Genomic DNA, 16,794 nt, shown 5'->3' on the forward strand with positions numbered 1-16,794 from the left:
AAATGTTTAGTAGTAGCAGTGTTTTTCTAAACAACGTTGGGGGGTGGTTAGCTTAAAATGATCAAGGATTAAAAACTTACATTGGTAGCTTAATTATGAAAATATGAAAGTAAAGTATGTTCCCATAGGAATGGATGATTACCATGTAAAAGAGTGAAAATGGGCAGAAGACCTAAATAGACATTTCTCCAAAGAAAGATATACAGACTGCCAACAAACACATGAAAGAATGCTCAACATTATTAATCATTAGATAAATGCAAATCAAAACTACAATGAGATATCATCTCACACTGGTCAGAATGGCCATCATCAAAAAATCTAGAAACAATAAGTGCTGGAGAGGGTGTGGAGAAAAGGGAACCCTCTTGCCCTGCTGGTGGGAATGTGAATTGATACAGCCACTATGGAGAACAGTATGGAGGTTCCTTAAAAAACTACAAATAGAACTACCATATGACCCAGCAATCCCACTACTGGGCATATACCCTGAGAAAACCATAATTCAAAAAGAGTCATGTACCACAATGTTCATTGCAGCTGTATTTACAATAGCCCAGAGATGGAAACAACCTAAGTGCCCATCGTCGGATGAATGGATAAAGAAGATGTGGCACATATATACAATGGAATATTACTCAGCCATAAAAAGAAACGAAATTGAGTTATTTGTAGTGTGGTGGATGGACCTAGAGTCTGTCATACAGAGTGAAGTAAGTCAGAAAGAGAAAAACAAATACCGTATGCTAACACATATATATGGAATTTAAGGGATAAAAATGTCATGAAGAACCTAGGGGTAAGACAGGAATAAAGACACAGACCTACCAGAGAATAGACTTGAGGATATGGGGAGGGAGAAGGGTAAGCTGTGACAAAGTGAGAGAGTGGCATGGACATATATACACTACCAAACGTAAAATAGATAGCTAGTGGGAAGCAGCCGCATAACACAGGGAGAACAGCTCGGTGCTTTGTGACCACCTAGAGGGGTGGGATAGGGAGGGTGGGAGGGAGGGAGACGCAAGAGGGAAGAGATATGGGAACATATGTATATGTATAACTGATTCACTTTGTTATAAAGCAGAAACTAACACACCATTGTAAAGCAATTATACACCAATAAAGATGTAAAAAAAAAAAAGAGTGATATACCTTAAACTTCACTGGCTTTCACATTAAAAATTTACCTAGGGACACCTGCTTTACCAGGAGCTTCTTTCCAGTTCCAGGAGTTGAAAGTGTCTGCTGAGAATCCCATCCCCACCCCACGGGCTATCCTGAGTAACCCACTGAATGAAGGAAACACAGGGATAAATCTATGAACTTGGATTTCATAATGATTTCTTAATATGACACCAAAGGCACAAGCAACACAAGAAAAAATAAAGTGGACATCATCAAAATTAAAATCTCTTGTGCATCAAAGGATACTGGAAAGACATCCCTACAGAATAGAAGAACATATTTGCAAATCATAAATGTGATAAGGTTTTATTGTCCAGAGAACATTAAAAAGCCTAACATGTCAATCACAAAAATGCAAACAACTCAATTAAAAAACGGGCCAAGGGCTTCCCTGGTGGCGCAGTGGTTGAGAGTCCGCCTGCCGATGCAGGGGACACGGGTTCGTGCCCCGGTCCAGGAGGTTCCCACATGCCGCAGAGCGGCTAGGCCCGTGAGCCATGGCCGCTGAGCCTGCGCGTCCGGAGCCTGTGCTCTGCAACGGGAGAGGCCACAAGAGTGAGAGGCCCGCGTACCACACACAAAAAAAACAAAAACACAAAAAACGGGCCAAGGAGGTAAACAGACATTTATCCAAGGATAACATACTAGTAGCCAATAAAGACATGAAAATATTCATCACTAATCATCAGGGAAATGCAAGTCAAAACCACAATGAGATAACCACTTTGCAACCACCAGGACGGGTAGAATTAAAAAGTCAGAAAAGAAATGTCAAGGATATGGAGAAATTAGAACCCTGTACACTGCTGGGGGGAATGTAAAATGGTGCAGCCACTACAGATAAGATGTTGGTAGTTCCTCAGAAAGTTAAACATAGAATTAGCCTATGACCCAACTATTCCACTCCTGTCTTTACTGAAAGAGATGCTCAAATACGTGTACATGAATACTGGTTGCAGTACTATTTAAAATAGCTAAAAGGTGAAACATTCCAAATGTCCATCAGTGGATGAATGGATAAAGTGTAACCTGTACATAAGATGAGAATAATAGTCACAAAAAGGAAGGAAGCTCTGACACATGCTGCAACGTGGATGAACCTTGAAAACATGCTGAGGAAAAAAACAGGCAGAAAAGGCCAATATTGTATGATTTATATATACATATAAGATCCAGAATAGGCAAATCTAGAGTCAGAAAACATTTTAGTGGTGACTAAATGGAGGTAGGAGGTAGAGTTATCATGGCTATTACTGCTTTTAATTCTTTTTCAATGGCGATATAACTCACATACCATAACGTTCACTTTTTTTTTTTTTTGCGGTACGCGGGCCTCTCACTGTTGTGGCCTCTCCCGTTGCGGAGCACAGGCTCCGGACGCGCAGGCTCAGCGGCCATGGCTCACGGAGCCAGCCGCTCTGCACCATGTCGGATCCTCCCAGACCAGGGCACGAACCCGTGTCCCCTGCATTGGCAGGCGTACTCTCAACGACTGCGCCACCAGGGAAGCCCCGTTCACTCTTTTAAGTGTAAAACTCACTGTTTTTTGTATGTCGCTCACCTGTGCAACCATCACTCTATAATCTGAAAAAGGAAATAATAGCTTTTAACGTTTCAAATTTCACATGGACTGACTAAAGCCTGATCTGACATAAATTTCCTTGTAGTGTAAAATGCACACCTGAGGTCTGTGGCCTCTCACACCTGTGGCTGTGCTAAGACCAGTCCTGCACGTAGTCTGGGGACTGGGGGTCCGAATTCCCACGGGGCAAAGGTCCCTGGCTGAGGGCTGCTGACCTCTAGCCCAAGAGATGGGGAAGGGGATGGAAGGCGGGCCCTCCCCGTGTCAAAGGTCACCTGTGGGACGGAACCTGACCCTTCGTTGCACGCGGTGACGTCACTGAGTCTTTGTTCTTAAAGGGCACAGGCCTAGGATGACCTCGCATCGGGCCGACCCCTGACCCCGAAGGTCACCACAACAGGACCCCCTGCCCTGTCCCATTCTCGTCCTTCCAGTCCCCGCTCCGGACAAGGGGCGGACGGCGAGTCCGCCTTGCAGGGAGGGGTTTCCGCTCGGAGACCCGTCCCGGGAAGGAGGCCACGTAGGTACCGTCTGAGGCAGACAACACGTGACCTCAGCCGGCCTTTTGCTCGGGTTCCCAGAGAGTCCGTGATGCTGTTCAATTAGGAACGGCGGGGGCGGGGCCTGGAGGACTAACCTCTCACCTGTAAGTAGGGGCTGGAGAACTGCCCAATCAAGTGTCAGGGAAGAATTTGGAAACTCGCCAATCAGGGCTGGAGTCCCGAACTCCGTCCAATCAGGGCGCGGGGCCCAGGGCACCGTCCAATTAGGGTCTGGGGCGGGCGCAATTTCGGCCCGTGTTGTCGTGGCTCTTGTACTTAAGCAGCGCTGGTGCGCACGCTGAGCTCGTGAGCACGCCAAGCTCTTGCGCGCTTTGCCCACGGTATCGTGGGTGTACGTTCCCCATCGCTCTCACCTGCCCAAGTCTCGGGGCCGCTGGCGTGACGCCGGGGAGAGCTCAGAGCGAGGAGGAGATGGTGAGTGCCCGAGCTGGGGCCGGAGACCAGGAGGGGCTGGTTCCAACCGGCAAAGAACCCGCTGGAAGCTGACGGGGCCCCGCGTCTCCCTCCCCGCTCCCCCTGCTAGTCTCCACCCCAATAAGTCCTCCGCCCCGGGGTGGGGTCTTGGCGTCCTGTCCCGTCCCCACACGGGGGCCCCTCCCCGAGTCCTTGGCTGGGTGGGGTCGGAGGGAGGACAGGACTTGGGGAGGGCGGTTGGGGTGTCTGCAGGGGACCCACCCTGGACCTCACGGTTCTGCTTTCACTCTGGCCTCAGTTTTCAGTAAAGGTAAAATAACGGCTCCTTTCCCCCTCTCTTTCCACTTAGAGTAGTAAGTTTCTCAGGTCTGTTCTTGGTCTCCTGGCACGGAGCGTGTTGTTTCGACTCGTGTTCTGGGAAGGGTCTCAGGAATGTCCTGTCTTCCACTGCAGTTGTGGGGAAAATGCAGAAAGTTCTGTGGAATTCATTGAAGAAAGCTCAGCTAAAGTTGGAGTGGAAATGGGTCTATAGGGAGAGCTCTCTGCGTCCCCCTCCCTCTCCCCAAGCTTCATCAATTACTCCAAACAGGTAGAGACCACCCTCTACATCTCCAACGGGAAGGCGCATCTTACTACCCAGCAGAAAGAAGAAAACCTCTCTGGGCCAGGACAGCCCAGCCACTGAGAAGCCTCCATATTTTGGACGCCCAGCTCCTCCAATGGACTCCTCGGTTATTACAGCCCCTCCAAACTACTCCTTTTCCCTATAATAGTAAGCGCCCCTTCATTATTCTCTGGGTTTGCCGGTGGTCCGTCATAGATTGCGGTTACTCCCTCTATTGCTGAACTCACTTTTGCTGGTAAGATAAGTGGCTATTACACTGATAAACTTGACAGTACACTGAAATAAGGTCAACAAAGAGGTGGATTCATGTCTTTATAAAAATAATAGTGACTCTTCCATACAAGGTACAGAGTTCCTGACGCTCTGGTCCTGTTCCATTTCCTGTTAACACGTGGCATTCAGATTAATGAAAATTCTGTAAAATGTGACCTGTAAAAGCAACTAGTGTTCAATTCTGATTAATTTACAAACACTGTGTTACCATGAGGGTATTAGCTGATAACTGTTACCTGGGTTCTTGGAGCCCTTAATCAGTAGAAATTGATCAGACCAGGTGAAGAGTTCAGGCAAGGCTTTATTGAGGTTCCTGCTACAGCACGAGGGAGCGAGAACAAGTAACTGGTGCCTTTGCTGGATGCAGGAGGAGGGGCGGGCTGGTCCCTTAAAGGGGGTGAGGGTGTGGGTAGGTGGGTGCGTGGGGCCGGAGGGGCGGCTTAGATGGTCTAGGCCACCCCCTTGGTGGTGCAGTGTGCGGGGATCATGCACAGGACTCTGCTTTTGCTCCCGTACCTCGGAAGTGGCAATTGGGTTTTGGCCTTTTTGTAGCTTGTTCTTAATTTGCCCCCACTGCGCATGCGTGCAGTTATTTTTAGTCCCTTAGCGTTTCTTTGCATCTGTTGCTGGAGGAGATGGCTGTCCAGGTGCAAGCACTGCAGCAAAGGGTCCCAGGTCCCAGCCTGCCTCAATACCTGTCTTCTGAAAGGAATAAGCAGGATCCAGTTATTAAAACCGTAAAAGTGCCCTGGAATTTCCCTCTATGTTATCCGTGAGCACAGGTGGAAGCAGGGATCCTGCAGGCTCCCATTCACACTCTGGGAGGAGGGGCTTTGTCTCCTGTAAGTGACCCACGGAGCTTGAAGCAGGGGCATCACCTGGGGTGGGGGACAAGCTGAGCGCAAAGCTGAGCCTGCGAGGGAGGTGAAGGGAGGTGCCCTGGGGTCTTGCTGCCCCCTCACCCCATGCAGGTGGCCTCCAGACCATGGAACTACCACAGGAGGAGCTGTTGATGCCATGATCATGAGGGGAGGGGACCCACTTCCAGTAGTGCTGGGGGTAGTGTGTCCTCTCTGAGGTGTGCTGTGCTTGCCGTGGGGCTGCTCTTAAATCGTGTGACTTTTACATTAAGTTAATGATGCCAAAATGATCTTGGCTCTCTGTGCACCGATGCGGAACAGAAATATGGAGAGAGAGTTTTGAGGAAAAGAAAGAATAGCTGGATTCTTTGCCAGGCAAAGGGGGGAACACAGTAGGCTAGCGCCTCAAGAGCTGTGCCCCCTCCAGAGGGTAGAGAGAAGTTTTTTATACTCAGGACTCTCGGTCTGGGGTGGGTGATAAGGATCAAAGTTGTGAAGGTCTTGCATTTTTTTCTTGCATTATTTCAAAGTGGTCACAGCTGGCGTTAGGCAGCCTGGCAACCGGGTCTGGTATCCCTGAAGTTATAGGCCTGTGAAATAAAGAGCGCTACAAGGGAGTGTAGGGGAGAAGAGTGCCAGGTGCAGAGTGTTAATTCATGTGGATTCCTAGAGTAATCAGCTTTGGGAAGGACGAGTCTAGCTACAGGTGTTTGTTAGTAGTAACAGCTACAGGATAACCAAGGTTGCTTATCTCAGGACCGTTTGGCTGGTCTGTGCCTAAGCCCGTTTGCTTCTTTCTGTTTTGCTGCAACATTAATAATAACAATATAAACACCTGTGGACTCAGCCCCCAGGTGTACAGGTAGGCCCTGGTACCTGTTGGCATCTCCGCATCTCCTGTGCTTCTCCCACATCTTCTCTCCCTCCTGTTGCCAAGGTGACCTCTGTCCTGATTCTTTGTTATTATTCATACCTTTACCATCTCTTATCACCAAGCAGTGTGTCGTCTGATTTTGCCCCTTCGGTTTCCAATAAGTGAACGTTAGTTCGTAAATCACCAGTAATGTCACACAGAAGTTTCTCTGGGGTTTCTCAGCCCCAGTCTGTTTCACACGTGCTGGTGTCTGAGGCTCAGCTCTCCCCTTGACTCATGTGTTCCAGTACCTTTGCTGCCTGGGTTCTTCCAAGTGTTTTTTTTCTTTTTTTGGCTGCACCATGGCTTGTGGGATCTTAGTTCCTGGGCCCCCTGCAGTAGAAGCGCAGAGCCCTAATCTCTGGATGTCCAGGGAATTCCCCAAGTGCATTTTTTGATTAGTTAGCAATGCTGCGACAGTCATTCTTCTTTTTATCTCCAAGTGCGAGATGCGACTTGAGTTTCTGCACTTCAGAGAAAAAGGCGTGGCTTCGTAGCTTATGGATAAGTTTAAATTTACTCAGAAAATGCTGGTCGTGTCTGGAGTGTATTCTTGCCCGCCTGTTTATTTCTTCCTTGTGGTCCCCATCGCTGAGTGACCTCGATAAATGTCCACCTCGAGTGGGAGCCAGGGTCTCTTTGTGGTTACGTAGGGTTCTTACCGGATGAGGGTGTGGTGGTTCATCTTCTGTGTGATATGTGTATTTGTATGTTTATTGATTTCTTCAGTTTTCTTTAGATGCTCTGGGCATGAATCCTCTTTCGTTTGCAGGCACTGCCACTATTTTCTCCCCATGTGTGGTTTATCTTTTCATCCCCTTTATTCTGTGGTGAGTGAACTCAAGGTTAACAGGTCAGTCTCCTCCTTTGTAGCTTCTTTTTTATTTTCCTTATATAAGAAAAATCTGTATACAGAAGTCATGGGACACTTGCCTTTAACTTCTGAAAGTACTTCTCTGGCGGTCCAGTGGTAAAGACTCTGTGCTTCCACTGCAGGGGGTGCGGGTTCGATCCCTGGTCAGGAAACTAGGATCCCTAATGCCTCGGGCCTCGGCCAAAGAAAACCCCCCAAAACCTGCATTAAATGGATTATTATACATGACATTGACAGTGTTACCCACCCCCTTACCCCACCGCCCGTTGACAGCCGATTGTCCTGCGCTGGAGGAGATTCCTGCCCCATGTCCATTGTTTCCCCAGGTCTGTGAGTCCCTCCTCCTGCTAATGCTGTGTGGCCCCAACTACTGTCCGGACTTAAATGCTTTGATGTGTTTTAGGGAAAGTTCTTCCACCTTGTTCTGTAGGAAACATGGCTATTCTTAGACATTTGGCTCTCATTTCAGTTTTTAGAAGTCGTTTTTCATAAACAAAGCAAAAAACCAGACCTAGTTTTGGATGTAATGGAATTTCTTAACACTCTGCATCTGTTTGGGAGAGTTGCTATCGTGATGGCATTGTGTCTCTTTTCCGAGAACACGTACTCTCTCTTTCTTGCTACATTGATGTCGTTCGGTAACACTTTATAATTTTCCCTTTATGATCGTTTCAGGGACTTCCCTGGCGGTCCAGCGGTTAAGACTCCGAGCTTCCATTGCAGGGGGCCCGGGTTTGATCTCTCGTCGGGGACTAAGATCCCGCAAGCCAAGTGGTGCGGATGAAAAGAAAAAAAACATCATTTTATGTCCTTCATTAGAGATTGCCTTGGAAGAAACTACAGCTGTCCGCACTGTGTCGGTCTGTTTTACTTCCACACAGAACATTTCACTTCTGATACTTCTGGTCACCAGAGCTATAGGGGTTTCCCAGACCCAGCAATTCTGTGACACCAACCAGGTGTCCTACAACCCAACTCAGTTCTGACACCGTCCACCTGGAGGCAGTGTCAGACCCCACAGGTTAAGGGCTCAGTCCCTAAGGACCGTCCCCCCACCTTAGATGCTAATCGAAGGTAGTTGGTCCCTACGTTGTCCACAACTTCTGTCTGACTTGGCTACAGATCAGAGTTTCCCATAACCCCCTTCTCAGGTTCAGTTAATTTGCTAGAGTGGCTCTCAGAACTCAGGGGAACATTTGCTTATGTTTACCAGTTGAGTGAAGGATATGATAAAAGATACACACGGACGTCCAGATGAAGAGATACACAGGGCGAGGTCTGGGAGCGTCCCGAGTGCAGGAGCTTCTGTGCCCCTGGACCTGGGGTGTGTCACCCTCCTGGTGTGGATGTGTTCACCTTGAAGCTCTCAGAACCCCCTGCTACTGGGATTTTAAGGAGGCTTCTTCACACAGGTGTGATCACTTATTCACTGTTTCCAGGCCCTTTCCCCTCTCTGGAGGTTGGCGGGGGGGGGGGGGTTAAAAATCCCAAGCTTCCAATCATGGCGCAGCCTTTCTGCTGACCAGCCCCATCCTGGAGCCCACCCAGTTGCCTCCACAGAACGAAAGATGCTCCTGGTGCACTTATCGCTTAGGAATTTACAAGGGTTTTAAGAGCTCTGTGCCAGGAACTGGGGTAGGGATCACTATATAAATTTGGTATTATTTCCCAGACATAGTTTAGGAGTTAAAATTTCTAACAAATTGAAAAGGTGCCATTAAAGTTAGTTTTAATGGTCTAGGTTATCCTCTAAAAATGTCTTTTAGCTGCTGTTACTAGTGATTCACAATGCACCAAGATCTGTTTTTGTATCGCATTTCTGGAAACGTACCAAAACCCCTGTACTCTGATTATAAGCTTATTCTCTGGTTCAACTTCTTTGTGGATCTTCCATATGTAATACTTAGAGTTATTTCATGTTGGACTGTATTTGATTTACAGTGTGATAGTTTCAGATGTACAGCAAAGTGATTCAGTTACACATATACATATATCTATTCTTTTTCAGTTTCTTTTCCCATTTATTATGGAATATATATTTTTAAATTTTATTATTTTTGGCTGCGTTGGGTCTTCGTTGCTCCACGGCATGTGGGATCTTCCCGGAGCAGGGCTCGAACCCGTGTCCCCTGCATTGGCAAGCGGATTCTTAACCACTGCGCCACCAGGGAAGCCCTATTATGGAATATTGAGTAGAGTTCCCGGTGGTCTTGTTGCTTATCTATTTTATATATAGTAGTGTGTGTATTTTTTAAAATTAATTTTTATTGGACTATAGTTGCTTTACATTGTTGTGTTAGAGTACTGTGTGTATGTTAATCCCAAGCTCCTAATTTATCCCACCCCCCAGGTTTACCCTTTGTAACCATAAGTTCGCTTTTGAAATCTGTGAGTTTGTTTCTGTTTTGTAAATAAGTTCATTTGTATCATTTTTTTCAAATAAGATCCAACATATGAGTGTTATCATATATTTGTCTTTCTCTGTTTGACTTACTTCACTTAGTATGACAATCTCTAGGTCCATCCATGTTGCTGCAAATGGCATTATTTCATTCTTGTTAATGGCTGAAAAATTACATTGTATATAGGTACCACATCTTTGTCCATTCATCTGTTGATGGACATTTAGGTTGCTTGCATGTCTTGGCCATTGTAAACAGTACTTCAGTGAACACTGTGGTGACGTATTCTTTCGAAGCATGGTTTTCTACAGATATATGCCCAAGAGTAGGATTGCTGGATCATATGCTAGCTCTATTTTAAGTTTTTTAAGGAACCTCCATGCTGTTCTCTATAGTGCTGTACAGGTTTACATTAATACCAACAGGGTAGGAGGCTTCCCTTTTTTCCATACCCTCTCCAGCATTTATTATTTGTAGACTTTTTTTTTTTTTTTTTTGGGCAGTACACGGGCCTCTCACTGTTGTGGCCTCTCCTTTTGCGTAGCACAGGCTCCGGTCGCGCAGGCTCAGCAGCCATGGCTCACGGGCCTAGCAGCTCTGCGGCATGTGGGATCTTCCCAGACCGGGGCACAAACCTGTGTCCCCTGCATCGGCTGGCGGACTCTCAACCACTGCACCACCAGGGAAGCCCTATTTGTAGACTTTTTGATGATGGCTATTCTGACTGGTGTGAGGTGGTATCTCGTAGTTTTGATTTGTATTTCTCTAATAATTAGTGATGTTGAGCATCTTTTCATGTGCCTCTGGCCATCTGTATGTCTTCTTTGGAGAAATGTCTATTTAGGTCTGCCAATTTTTTTAAAGATTTTTTTTTTTTGATGTGAACCATTTGTAAAGTCTTTATTGAATTTGTTACAATATTGCTTCTGTTTTATGCCTTGGTTTTTTTGGCCACGAGGCATGTGGTTTCTTAGCTTCCCGATCAGGGATCGAACCCACCCCATACATTGGAAGGCGAGGTCTTAACCAGTGGACTGCCAGGGAAGTCCCTTTCTGCCTATGTTTTGATTGGGTGTTTGTTTTTTTGATATTGAGCTGTATGAGCTGTTCGTAAATATTGGCGATTAATCCCTTGTTGGTTGCATCGTTTCTAAATATATTCTCCCATTCTGTGGGTTGTCTTTTTGTTTATGGTTTCCTTTGCTGTGGAAAAGCTTTTGAGTTTAATGAGGTCCCATATGTTTATTTTTGTCTTTATTTTCATTACTGTAGGAGATGGATCAAAAATACGGTTGCGATTTATGTCAAAGAGTGTTCTGCCTATGCTTTCCTCTAAGAGTTTTATAGTGTCCGGACTTACATTTAGGTCTTTAATCCATTTTGAGTTTATTTTTGTGTATGTTGTTAGAGATTGTTCTAATTTCATTCTTTTACATGCAGCTGTCCAGTTTTCCCAGCACCACTTACTGAAGAGACTGTTTCCTCCATTGTATATTCTTGCCTCCTTTATTGTACGTTAATTGACCATAGGTGCCTGGGTTTATCTCTGGGCTTTCTGTCCCGTTCCATTGATCTATATTTCTGTTTTTGCATCAGTAACACACTGTCTTGATCACAGTAGCTCCGTAGTATAGTCTGAAGTTAGGGAGCCTGATTCCTCCAGCTCCGTTCTTTGTTGACCCAAAGATTGCTTTGGCTCTTTGGGGGTCTTCTGTGTTTCCATACAAATTAAAAAATTTTTTGTTCTAGTTCTGTGAAAAATGCCATTGGTAATTTGATAGGGCTTGCATTGAATCTGTAGATAGTCTTGGGTAGTATAGTCATTTTGACAATATTGATTCTGCCAATCCAAGAAAATGGTATGTTTTTCCATCTGTTTGTGTCATGTTCAGTTTCTTTCATCAGCATATCATAGTTTTCAGAATACAGGTCTTTGCCTCCTTAGGTAGGTTTATTCCTAGGTATTTTATTCTTTTTGATGTGATGGTAAATGGAACTGTTTCCTTAATTTCTCTTTCTGATCTTTTGTTGTTAGTGTATAGGCATGCAACAGGTTTCTGTGTATTAATTTTGTATCCTGCAACTTTACTGAATTCCTTGATGAGCTCTAGTAGTTTTCTGCAGCATCTTTATGGTTTTCTATGTATAGAATCATGTCATCTGCAAAGAGTGACAGTTTTACTTTTTCTTTTATTTCATTTTCTTCTCTGATTGTCATGGCCAGAACTTCCAAAACTATGCTGAGTAAAAGTGGCGGGAGTGGACATCCTTGTCTTGTTCCTGATCTTAGAGGAAATGCTTTCAGCTTTTCACCATTGAGTGTGATGTTAGTTGTGGATTTGTCATATATGGACTTCATTATGTTGAGGTATGTTCCCTCTATGCTCACTCTCTGGAGAGTTTTTATCATAAATCGGTTTTGAATTTTGTTAAAAACCTTTTCTCTATCGAGATGATCAGATGGTTAAAGTGGTGTATCACAGTGATCGATCTGCAGATATTGAAGAATCCTTATATCCCTGGGGTAAATCCCACTTGATCATGGTGTATGATCCTTTTCATGTATTGTTGGATTTGGTTTGCTAGTAGTTTTTTTTTTTTTGGCCATTCTGCATGGCTTATGGGGTTTTAGTTCCCTGACCAGAGATCGAACCCTGACCCTCAGTAGTGAGAGCATGGAGTCCTAACCCCTGGACTGCTTGGGAATTCCCACGGTTTGCTAGTATTTTGTTCAGGATTTTTGCGTGTGTGTTCACCAGTGATATTGGACTACAATTTTCTTTTTGTTGTGGTATCTTTGTCTGGTTTTGGTATCAGAGTGATGGTGGCCTCATAAAATGAGTTAGGGAGTGTTCCTTCCTTTGCAGTGTTTTGGAATAGTTTCAGAAGCACAGGCATTAACTCTTCTCTAAGTGTTTGATAGAATTCACCTGTGAAACAGTCTTGTCCTGGACTTCCGTTTGTTGGGAGTTTTTAAATCACAGTTTCAATTTCAGTACTTGTGATTTTTCTCTTCATATTTTCTATTTCTTCCTAGTTCAGTCTTGGGAGATTGTACTTTCCTAAGAATTTGTCCATTTCTTCTAGGTTATCCATTTTATTGGCATATAGTTGCTTGTAGTAGTCTCTTATGATCCTTTGTATTTCTGTGGTGTCTGTTTTAACTTCTCCATTTGCATTTCTAATTTTTTTGATTTGAGCCCTCTCCATTTTTTTCTGGATGAGTCTGGCTAAAGGTTTATCAGTTTTGTTGTTTATCTTTTGAAAGAACCGGCTTTTAGTCTCATTGATCTTTTCTATTACTTTGTCTCTAATTTCATTCATTTCTGCTCTGATCTTGATGACTTCTTTCCTTCTACTAAGTTTGGGTTTTGTTTGTTTTTCTTTCTCTAGTTGCTTTAGGTGTAAGGTTAGGTTGTTTATTTGATATTTTTCTTGTTTCCTGAGGCACAACTGTATTGCTATAAACTTCCTTCTTAGAACTCTTTTTGCTGCGTCCTGGAGGTTTTGAATCGTGTTTTCGTTTTCATTTGTCTCTAGGTATTTTCGATTTCTGCTTTGACTTCTTCAGTGATCCATTGGTTGTTCAGTAGCATATTTAGCCTGTATGTGTTTGTGTCTTTTACAGATTTTTCTTGTTGAATTATAATCTCATAGCATTGTGATCAGAAAAGATGCTTGATATGATTTCAGTTTCATAAATTTACCGAGACTTGCTTTGTGGCTCAGCATGTATTCTGTTTTGGAGAATGTTCCATGTACACTTGAGAAGAATCTGTATTCTGCTGCTTCTGGTTGGAATGCTCTATAAATATCAATTAAGTCCATCAGATCTAGGGACTTCCATGGTGGCGCAGTGGTTAAGAATCCGCCTGCCAATTCAGGGGACATGGGTTTGAGCCCTGGTCTGGGAAGATCCCACATGCTGCAGAGCAACTAAGCCCATGCGCCACAACTACTGAGCCTGTGCTCTAGAGCCTGTGAGCCACAACTACTGAGCCTGCGTGCCACAACTACTGAAGCCCCCACGCCTAGAGCCTGTGCTCCACAACAAGAGAAGCTACTGCAGTGAGAAGCCTGTGCACCACAATCAAGAGTAACCCCCGCTCGCTGCAACTAAAGAAAGTCCACATGCAGCAATGAAGTACCATTGCAGCCAAAAATAAATAAATAAGCATTAAAAAGACTCAATGTATAAATAAATAAAAAATAAATAAGTCCATCTGGTGTAACATGTCATTTAAGACCTATGTTTCCTTATTGGTTTTCTGTCTGGATGATCTGTCCATTGATGAAAGTGGGGTGTTAAGTTTCCCCAGTATTATTGAGTTACTGTGAATTTCTCCTTCGATGGCTGTTAGCATTTGCCTTATATATTGAGGTGCTCCTCTGTTGTATGCGTATATATTTACGATTGTTATATCTTCTTCTTGGATTGATCCCTTGATCATTATGTAGTGTCTTTCTTTGTCTCTTGTAACAGCTTTTATTTTCATGTCTGTTCCGTCCGATATGAGTATTGCTACTGAGCTTTTATTTGATTTCCATTTGTGTGGAATACCTTTTTACATCCTTCACTTTCAGTCTGTATGTGTCCCTAGATATGAAGTGGGTCTTTTTTAGACAGCATATGTACAAGTCTTGTTTTTGTATCCATTCAGCCAGTCTATGTCTTTTGGTTAGAGTATTTAATCCATTTATGTTTAAGGTAATTATTGATTTGTATGTTCTTATTGCCATTTTGTTAATCGTTTTGGATTTGGTTTTGTAGGATTTTTTTCTCTTGTGATTTGATGACTGACTTTAGTGTTGTATTTGGATTCTTTCGTGTGTGTGTATCTTTTGTAGATTTTCAGTTTGAGGTTATCATGGAATTATGATATAGCAGTCTATATACATACAAGATTGTTTTCAGTTGCTGGTCTTTTAATTTCGAATGCATTTCCAGTATCCTGTATTTGTACTTTCCTCTTCTCACGATTGCTGGTTTTGATATTATATTTGTATGTGGATGATTTCCTACCTCTGCTGTATGTTTGCCTTTAGTGGTGAGCTTTCCCATTTGTAATTTTCTTGTTTGTAGTTTTGGCCTTTTCTTTTCCACCTAGAGAAGTTTCTTTAGCATTTGTTGTCAAGCTAGTTTGGTGGTGCTGAATTCTCTTAGCTTTTGTTTCTTTGCAAAGCTTCTATTTCTCCATTGAATCTGAATGAGAGCCTTGCTGAGTAGGGTATTGTTGGTTGTAGGTTTTTCCCTTTCATAACTTTAAATATATTGTGCCACTTTCTTTGGGCCTGTAGCGTTTCTGTTGGAAAATCACCCTATCACCTTATGGGGATTCCCTTTTATGTTATTTGTTGCTTTTCCCTTGTTACTTTTAGTATTTTCTTTCTGTCTTTAATTTTTGTAAGTTAATAAAATCTTTATGTATTTGGCTATGCTGGGTCTTATTTGTGGCACGCAGGATCTTCAGTCTTTGTTGTGGCATGTGGAATTTTGAGTTGCAGCATGCAGCATCTTTTATTGTGGCATGCAAACTCTTAGTTGTGGCATGCAAACCCTTAGTGCGGCATGTGAACTCTCAGTTGTGGCATGTAGGATCTAGTTCCCTGACGAGGGATCGAACCTGGGCCCCCTGCATTGGGAGCGTGCAGTCTTCTCCACTGGACCACCAGGGAAGTCCCAGTTTTTGTAAATTTGATTAATATGTGCCTTGGCTTGTTCCTCCTTGGGTTTATCCTGCCTGGACTCTCTGTGCTTCCTTTCTTGTGATAAGGAAGTTTTCAGCTATTATTTCTTCGAATATTTCCTCGGGTCCTTTCTTATCCTTCTGGGACCCCTATAATGTGAACAAATTTTGGTGTGTTTAATGTTGTTCTAGAGGGCCTCTTAGACTGTCATTATTTCTTTTCATTCTTTTTTCTTTATTCCGTTCCAGGGTAGTGATTTCCATTATTCTGTCTTCCAGCTCACTTATCTGTTTTTCTGCCTCACTTATTCTGCTATTGTTTCCTTCTAGTGTATTTTTCATTTCAGTTATTGTATTGTTCATTTCTGTTTGTTGTTTAGATCCTCTACGTCTTTGTTAACCATTTCTTGTATTTTCTTGGTCTGTGCCTCCATTCTTTTTCCGAGATCTTGGATCATCTTTACTGTCATTACTCTGATTCTTTTTTGGGTAAATTGCTTATCTCCACTTTACTTAGTTGTTCTTCTGGGCTTTTATCTTGTTCCTTCGTCTGGGACATATTCCTCTGCTGTCTAATTTTGTCTAACTTTCTGTGATTGTGGTTTCCATTCCACAGGCTGCAAGATTGTAGTTCTATTTTAAATTAATTAATTAATTTTATTTTTGGCTGCATTGAGTCTTCATTGCTGCACATGGGCTTTCTCTAGTTGTGGCGAGCAGGGGCTACTCTTGGTTGTGCGCGGGCTTCTCATTGCGGTGGCTCCTCTTGTTGTGGAGCGTGGGCTCTAGGTGCGTGAGCTTCAGTAGTTGTGGCACTCGGTCTCAGTAGGTGCGCAGGCTCTAGAGTGCAGGCTCAGTAGTTGTGGCACATGGGCTTAGTTCCTCTGCGGCATGTGAGATCTTCCTGGATCAGGGCTCGAACCTGTGTCCCCTGCATTGGCAGGCAGATTCTCAACCACTGCGCCACCAGGGAAGCCCGGGATTGTAGTTCTTGATTCAGGTGTCTGCCCCCTGGTGGGTGAGACTGGCGAAGGGCTTGTGCTGGCTTCCTGGTAGGAGGGACTGGTTTCTGCGCACTGGTGGGTATAGCTGGGTCTTGTCCCTCTGGTTGGCAGGGCGTGTCAGGGGGTGTGTTTAGTAGGAAGCTGTAGGATCAGGAAGACATTAGGCAGCCTGTCTTCCGATGGGCAGGGCTGTGTTCCCGCCCTGTTGGTTTTTTGGCCTGAGGCATCCCAGCACTGGAGCCTACAGGCTGTTGGGTGGGTCTGGGTCTTAGTGAGAAAAGCTTGGCCTCCAGGCGGTCTCACGCCAATGAGCACTTCCCAGAACTTACACTGCCAGTGTCTCTGTCCCCACAGTGAGCCACAGCCGCCCGCACCCCCCCCCCCACCTCCACGGGACATCCTCCAACAT

General features: G+C 44.4%; 1 long non-coding RNA gene across 2 annotated transcripts in view; it reads left to right on the top strand.

The window, feature by feature from the left end:
- Positions 1 to 3,625: 3,625 nt before the first annotated feature.
- The window catches only part of LOC138414034 (uncharacterized), a 57,381-nt gene continuing 44,212 nt past the window's right edge, over positions 3,626 to 16,794 (top strand). For both annotated transcript variants that reach the window (XR_011246397.1, XR_011246396.1), the window contains exon 1: positions 3,626 to 3,747. This is a non-coding gene — a long non-coding RNA (uncharacterized lncRNA). The remainder of the gene's footprint in view (positions 3,748 to 16,794) is intronic.

Source organism: Delphinus delphis, chromosome 3, assembly GCF_949987515.2.
Source record: "Delphinus delphis chromosome 3, mDelDel1.2, whole genome shotgun sequence".
NCBI classification, from domain to species: Eukaryota; Metazoa; Chordata; class Mammalia; order Artiodactyla; family Delphinidae; genus Delphinus; species Delphinus delphis.